This window comes from Pinus tabuliformis, chromosome X (genome assembly GCF_031772625.1).
Source record: "Pinus tabuliformis cultivar Carrire ecotype Pingquan chromosome X, CPIR1, whole genome shotgun sequence".
Lineage (NCBI taxonomy): Eukaryota > Viridiplantae > Streptophyta > Pinopsida > Pinales > Pinaceae > Pinus > Pinus tabuliformis.
In genome coordinates, this window is record NC_142308.1 from 810,508,411 (window position 1) to 810,516,977 (window position 8,567).

At 36.5% G+C, this 8,567-nt stretch overlaps 1 pseudogene; it reads right to left on the reverse strand.

Annotated features, from left to right (window-relative positions):
* Positions 1-7,185: 7,185 nt before the first annotated feature.
* On the reverse strand, positions 7,186-8,189 carry LOC149142255 (fatty acid elongase 3-like; annotated as a pseudogene).
* Between the last annotated feature and the right edge of the window lie 378 nt (positions 8,190-8,567).

The following is an 8,567-nucleotide window of genomic DNA, read 5'->3' on the forward strand; positions in this document are numbered from 1 at the left end:
GTCTCTGGTAGCTTCTGTAACGGTATAAACTAAGAAAAGAACACGACATGTTACAGGCGGTTTAAGCAAGAAAGCATCACAATAGTCAAATGGGACCCTATAAACGATTTCAGGTTAACAGAGCAATCTACATTATAAAATCATTATCCTTGAGATAGACATCTGTATAAACTAAAAAAATGATTACATAAAACATTTTGATGTTATATAGGAAATTTAAACAACAGAGCATCACAATAGTAAAACATTATAAACTACTTCAGATTAACAAAACAATCAACATTTTATTAAATCATTAATCCTGCAATGGGACATTCTAATTACAACTAACACGACCATGAGTCTTATACTCCCAAAAGAAAAGAAAGAAAGACAATAAAAGTTTTACTTACTGTTTTGGGTTCCATTAAACTGTACATACCATTGATTGGTTGAATCATTGACAGTGTCCACTTTAAAACCATTAATCTTAAATTATTAATCATATGTCCCAATAACATGCACTTTCTAATCACTCAATGCACAACCAACTTCATATGATATTAGCCTTCAAGTACAAAAATTTTATCAATCCCTAAGAATTGCATAATGTTTGGATTTATCAGGAAAAAGGGAGAACTGTATCACATCATTTTAATATGCAATAGCACTAACCCATAATAGATACCCATTGAACAAGGCAAAAGTCAAAAAATATTAATGAAGTAAGGCCATTTTGCATAATATTATTCGGTAAATCTTTTAAAATTATGATTAGGTAAATCTTATTATTTTATCCTTGTTCAATTGATATCTATAATGATATATGTGTAAAAATTACTATAACATAATATGATAAAATGGTTTTTTCTCCCTTCTCCATGATAAATGTAATCTTTGTGGAAATACATGATATTATATGAAGTTGGTTGTGCATCCCCTAACTAGAAAATTCACATCATTAGGTTGTATTAAGAGTGAACGTAAAATGGAGACCATCTATGATTCAAATAATGAATTGTATGGGGAATTCAAAGAACCTCAATAAAGTAAGTTAGATTTTCATTTTTTTTTTATTTATTAGAGACATGGATTATATTAGTTAAATATGAGAAATGCCTTATCTCAAAGGTAATAAGTAATAATCTAGTAAAATCTAGATGTTTCTCTTAACCTGAAAATGTTTATTGCACTTCATTTGAATATGTAGAGGCCCTCTTTATAAACTTATTCCTATGACATCAATAACATATTCCTGTGACATCAATGCAAAATTTATGTAGTTTAGATACCAGAAGCCTGACCAGAGGAGTTGCTTCTAGTTTAGCTCTTGTTCTCAGTTCTATTTCATTTTAGACATTTTATTAGTAGATTAGTAATGGATTCGTATCTACAATATATTTTGGAAGGGTGATTGTTCAAGTTTTCTTATCACCTAAAAAATAGCCCATTTCTTGCTACATTCTTGCTCTCGTTCCTATCTTGACACGAAAATTGTACATTACCAATCAAATTTATATGTATAATATATGTGGAGAGACAAGAAAGGGTTTCATTTTGATTCCCTGAAACGCTCTAGGCCAATTTATAGTTGCATTCCTACTACCCATTTTGTTTCCCTTTTCCCATTCCAGTAAACCTAGCATAGATATCTTCACAATTTAGTAAATTGCACACACATTATTTGGTTTTACCTTCTCTCAATATGACATCAATGTGAGATTCATGTAGTCTATGTTACCACAAGCCTGACCGAGAGACCTATTTCTAGTTTAATTCATGTTTTCATTTCCATTTCCTTCCTGACATTTTATTACCAGATTATTGATAGATTTTATGTATAATATATTTTGGAAGGGTAATCTGTTTAGATTTCTTATCCTCTGATATTTATTTTACCATAAACTTGACCAAAAGCTCCCTTTTTGTTACATTTTTGTTCCCATTCCTATCTTGACCGTACAATTTTACGTTACTCATAAATTTTATATGGATAATATAGGCTGAGAGATGAGAAGTGGGTTCATTTAGATTCCCTGAATCTTTCTGGAACGTCTACCATTTTTCTGTTAAGATGGTTAGAGCCCTGTAACCAATTTATCGTTATGTTCCTATTTGCCTCTGTTTTCCTTTTCCCATTTCAGTAACTTAGTATAGATTTCCTTACAACTAAGCAAATTGCACACATACTATCTGGATTTACCTTCTTTCAATTATTAGTTTCTGACTTGAGGTAAGATATTATGCCTGAAAGTCACTGTTGCACAAGTCACTTTTCATCTTTTTAAAAAAACCTTCTGATTGTGATTATGTTCTTTTAGGTTTTAGTCTCTAAAGCTCTTCCATTGGATCCTTTATTCAATCTTCAAGTTGGCTCTCTGATCTGCAGTACATATTTTTTATTTATTTCATGAGTGCGCTGTAAATCCGTGGTTAACATTGTGTTTCAAACGAATGGGCAAAAATAAGATGTAAGATGGTGGCATTTACAATAATCTTGTATGCATAAACAATTTGACAGAAAATAGGCTTCATACAGATCCATCCTACAACAGCTCTGATAATATTTTGGACATTTTGTTGACTGCTGGATTTTAAGCCAGAATATTACTGGAGTTTGACTGTTTTGACCGATTCAGCCTCTAATAAATTCTCCCATCACTGAAGAAAATGTGAATCATACAATCCGGATCGCATAGAGAAGAAACCGTGATCTTGTTTGGCAGCTAGTCTTTCAACTTGAGTTGCAAAATGTGGGTTTGCATGAGTAAGCTTGGGCATATGAACTCCAAATGGATCATTCTTGCTCTGTAAATACCAATAAATCTTGGATGAGTATCAAAGGTCAACAGATTAACACTCCAAACCTTAAAACCCTGAAAGGCTACCTGAAATATGAGTTGTGAGAATTAAAGTAAAACAAATGGAACTTTAACATGTCAATCACACTATAACAAGGGTCTTTTACTTGCAAATCTATTCCAAACACCAAAATTTCAGCCTTTTATTTGCAAATCGCTTCCAAATAACAAAATTTCAACTTTTTACTTGCAAATTGATTCTAAACACTAAAACTCCATAAGCCGGAATTGGTGATTTGAAATGAAAAATGCGCACAAAGAAATGATGGATGACTAGTCTTAAGACAAGTTCCTACATTGAAATCACAGAATGGGAAATCGTGGGAAGAAATGGCGGTTATCTCTGCATTAGGTAGTTGATTTATAAGAACATCATCCCCATTAAAGGCAGAAATTACCAATGTCATAGGCACAACAGCAAGTGCTACCAACAGGGCATGCATAACAATCATCGCACTTTGCTGGAGGTGTGAGGTTTAGCGCCAAAACTGATCCCACCTACTGAAAATTTCTTTTAAGATCACCCATCAAAATTGTTGTTACCAAGAGACATATAATGCAAATCATAAGATTCCTTTTATAAATACAACAAAAATGATTAAGAATTATTGTTCACTTCTGTTAAGTCCTTTTGCTCCCAAGTTTCCGTGATTGTTTCATAGATTCCTGCACCTATAAAACAAAATTTTGTGGAAAAGAGCAGCACAAGGACACTGATCTATAATTTTGGAAAACCTAAAAATCCTGGCAAACCTCTTGAATGATGTTTAGCACCGATGCTCACCCTACCTAAATATTGTTTTCAAGAGACAAAAATTTGTAACGCATTTTCTCATATGGAACAGATCTAATGCAAAGCTTAAACTTGCATTACACATATAACAAAAACAATTTCACTATTTTTTACCGTTGTCCACCCTCCAATTTCTAAGTTTTTAGGATTGATTCATACAATATTGCACTTGTAAAACAAATTATGTGGACAAAAGAACAAGCGTACCAGTATTTTAACCTCTAGAATGATTCTTGGGACTGAATTTCATCTGTCAAAAAGTTGTGTCAGCGTATTGTCTGCAACTTCCGATCAAAAACCAACAAGATTAGAGCCATATGAAACACCCTTAAGTAATCCTATCTAACAAATCAATAAATTTCCAAATTCACTAAGAGTTATCGAGTACACCAAAAATCCCACAAGGTCAACAAATAGATATGCATCTATATAATTGCAATATTTAAGCCACTAAATGTAACATCATAACAAATACTTAAGCTACCCCATAAACTTTTATGAGATGGATGGGCTCTCATACTCCCTGGCATTATACAGAAGTAAACCATCTAAATATCCTATTATGTTATGCACGCACCTGTTACCTAAACCACCAAGTGAAACTGCGGAAACAATTACTTGATAAACAAACCCCTTGAATACCTTATGATTTCTGTCATGGATGGGCCCTCCCAATGGTGATTTTTGCAATGGATGGGCTCTCAAACACTCTGCAATTAAATGACTAGTAGAAAATCTAAATTAAAAATAAACTGGCATTAAAGAAACTACATGATTTTTAAAAAGTACTCATTACGATAACAGTGATGTGGGGGATTGAAAGCTTCTAACATCCACTCTTCATGTTTCCTCCAAATAAACCAACAAACGCCAATCTTCTTCTGCAAGACAAGAAGCAGAACAGGTGGCGGTCTTGTTACAAGGACTAAAGGGTGAAGTTGCCTTATAAAGCAGCTGCATATACTTATAAAACACGATTAAACTCCCTACCATCCAATAATTACTTTAACAAATCAGGATATCTAAATCACTTACAAAAGAATGAGGGGCGTTTGTCCTACAATCAGGATCAAATGGTGCAGCTTCTAGATAAAGAATAATTCTAGAATATGAGCGAAATACTTGGCAGTTCGCAAAATCGAAATCACTTACATGTTAATTTCTACAGATGTAAGGCTTAGCCTAAGTACTCCTGATATTAAACGAAGATTTCACAAATTCCATCGGCTTCACATTTCTTATGAAAAGTATTGTCATTACCACATGACGAAATAGAGGATGAGCCCAGCGGTTAAAAAAAAAGGACGAGGCATCTAATAAGTTTCCAAAAAATCCAACCATCGATATAGGTGGTGGATTCATGTGCATTCCCGCTGGATCCCCAAATAAGATATCTAAAAATCCCCCAAAATGCATAAATATCTCTTTGCCAAATAGATAAATATGAAAAGTAGAATAAAAAATTAGTTTACCTCTTTCATGTAGATATATCCCCTACCATCCTTTCATAGATTTCAATTCTTCAGTGCCTGGTCTCTTTGTTTCCAAAACTGCGAATGCATTTGCTAAAATTTTCCATTTGTTAAGTTTCAAGGAGGGGAATAAGAGGCTTCTGGTTGCAACTGATCTGGTAGGCAGGGGAATTGACATTGAAAGAGTTAATATTGTTATCCACTATTACATGCCTGAGTCTGCAGATACTTATTTGCACAGGGTTGGAAGGGCTGGACGGTTTGGCACAAAGGGTCTTGCAATTACCTTTGTTTCTTCTGCTTCTTCATCAGAGGAGGATGTGCTGAAGCAGGTTCAAGAACGTTTTGCAGTTGATATCAAGGCACTCCCAGCACATATAGAAGCATCAACATACTGATACATGCCATCATAGCCATTGAAATCTGCTCTGGTGTCTGCAATAATTATCCTTCTCATTCAGTTTTGGCATGGTCTGGTTTTGTTTTCTGTTCATATGCCTTACCTTCATATGCCGGTTCTTCTACCAAATTTATTGCACTTCTAAATTTAGAAGAACCTTTCCTCCTCTAACTTCAATTAACAATTTTCTCTTTTACTTCTACTTGGATATTTCTGCTTATTTTCAGGCCTTTACAAAGGCAAAGTCCTTAAATTAATGCCACCATTTCTGTTGCATTGTGGGTTGTAAAGTGCAGAAAATCATGGACTATTTTGTTCAAAGTTTCTTTTAACACATTCTAATCTCATGTTGTGTAGTTTAGAGTTTAGAATCAAGCCTCGTCACAAAGTTTTGAAATCTATTAGTGCAATGCAACCCTCGAAGCGTCTACCATGGAGAAAGTTGAGAGCACTTGGCACTAATAGTTACAATCTTTGGCAGGGAACCAAAGACTGCTAAGTCAGCTTTCATACAACTTATAAGTGGTTCTCTCAAATGTATTTTAAATATCACCCTATGAATTTGTCACCAATTGAAATGTAATAGTGACTACATGACATTTAATTAGTGTGGTTGATGCAGGGTTGGTGGAAAACATAACCAACATAGCCAGAAAAGGCAGTTCTCTCAAATGTACTTTAAATATCACCCTATGAAGTTGTCACCAATTTGAATGAGATGGGTATGTCTGTTGAACCTTAATTTATATAATTTCTGAGAGTGCTTTGAGACACACATGGCTGGTTTTCTGCATCATTATTTCATCTTTACAGCAATAAAACCTCTTCTGCTATTTCAGCATAAAGCTGCGCTTGTGCTTCATATTTTTAGTGAAAATGGAAAAACAAGGAGTAGACAATGTGGAAGAGTTGAAGGAAGAGATTTATAATGAAGAGCTCCTGGACCATGAAGAAGAGGAATTGGACGCACAAGCATTGGAGGAACATTTTGCCACTGATGAAGCCTCCAAGAAAGGTTATGTGGGATTTCCTACTGAAGCCAGAGCTCCTTCGAGCAATTGTGGACTCTGGATTTGAACATCCCTCAGAAGTTCAGCACGAGTGCATTCCTCAGGCGATTCTGGGCATGGATGTACTCTGTCAGGCCAAATCTGGAATGGGGAAAATAGCAGTTTTCGTGCTTTCAACTCTGCAGCAGATCGAACCCACAGAGCATTAAAAATCCAAGCTCTCATTCCAGCACACCCATCCCTAGTGAAATGTAGCCACAGAAACACAATGGAAACCAAGAAACTGAACAAGAACTGCACAATCTGGCAATTCATGACAAGTTTCTTCCATGGAGGCTGGAACCCAATGCTACACAGAAGATAGTATGCATACATCAGAGTATGCACTGATGCATTCGTAATCAATGCAATCACCTGTAGGGACTGTGAATACTCCAACCACAGAAAGCACATTACAAACACTACTGCGTGATGATAAACATGAAGAAAGGTCAAGGGCCTCTTTTTGAGAACAAGGATAACGGTGTCCATGAATTCATAAAATTTGCTTAGATAAAACACATACGACCAGAAGAAGACTCTTCCCTTTGGGCGCGTACCTATTGGGAAACAGAATATCCACTGTTTAGAGGCATATGGCCTTCCCCACAACCACCGTGTTTCTTCCATCTCAAGGCTTGTAGCTTCCCAGGAACCCACCACCATAAGAGCCGAAAGAGAGAGTATTATCATGTTGTGAATTGCGGGAATAGGACCAAGGCAAATTGGGTATGTTTTTTTCTTCATTATGTGCCATAAAGTTGCAGTTAGGAGCAAATAACTTACCATTGCACAGAGCATTAAAAATCCAAGCTCCCATTCCAGCACACCCATCCCCAGTGAAATGTAGCCACAGAAACACAATGGAAACCAAGAAACTGAACAAGAACTGCACGATCTGGCAATTCGTGACAAGTTTCTTCCATGGAGGCTGGAACCCAATGCTACACAGAAGATAGTATGCATACATCAGAGTATGCACTGATACATTCGTAATCAATGCAATCACCTATAGGGACTGTAAATACTCCAACCACAGAAAGCACATTACAACCACTACTGCGTGATGATAAACATGAAGAAAGGTCAAGGGCCTCTTTTTGAGAACAAGGATAATGGTGTCCATGAATTCATAAAATTTGCTTAGATAAAACACATACGACCAGAAGAAGACTCTTCCCTTTGGGCGCGTACCTATTGGGAAACAGAATATCCACTGTTTAGAGGCATATGGCCTTCCTCACAACCACCGTGTTTCTTCCATCTCAAGGCTTGTAGCTTCCCAGGAACCCACCACCATAAGAGCCGAAAGAGAGAGTATTATCATGTTGTGAATTGCGGGAATAGGACCCAGGCGAATTGGGTATGTTTTTTTCTTCATTATGTGCCATAAAGTTGCAGTTAGGAGCAAATAACTTACCATTGCAGCGATCAAAAACTGCCAGGAGGCCCCCCAGGTGCTTGTGCTGCTCCATTGAAAGTGGGTGATTGTGGGATATTGTGCTGTCCAGTACCTGATATCCCGAGCCAGGTTTGAGAATGAAACCATTCCGAAATCAGGCGCTGAGTCTATCAATCCTAAACTTTTGGTGGATAGATCAGGAAAACCAGGCGCTATACCCAAGGAATGGTGGCCACGGGCTCTACACGATACAGAGCAGAAGGAGCGTCCATGTAACTGTATCGATGGATCTTCGCCGGAGTTAGTAACCACGTGGAGGTATGTATAGTTGCTGGTTAATCTGACGGTAGAAGATGCTTCTATCTTCTAACATAGATAATCGATGGTCCATAATCGTCCATGGTAGCAGCTGGGGGTGTTGATTCCAGAGGGAACGCCTTACGGCGTAACAAGAAAATGAAGGACAAATAAAGAAAAGGAAAGTAAGGATCAAGCAAGGAAAGGCTGGATCAAGTGGCTTCAATGGGAATAATTGTAGGTAACAGGTTGTATGTATGATTTCCTAGCTAGTTTTGGCATGCATGGTATATGCATGCATTTATTCGGTTCAT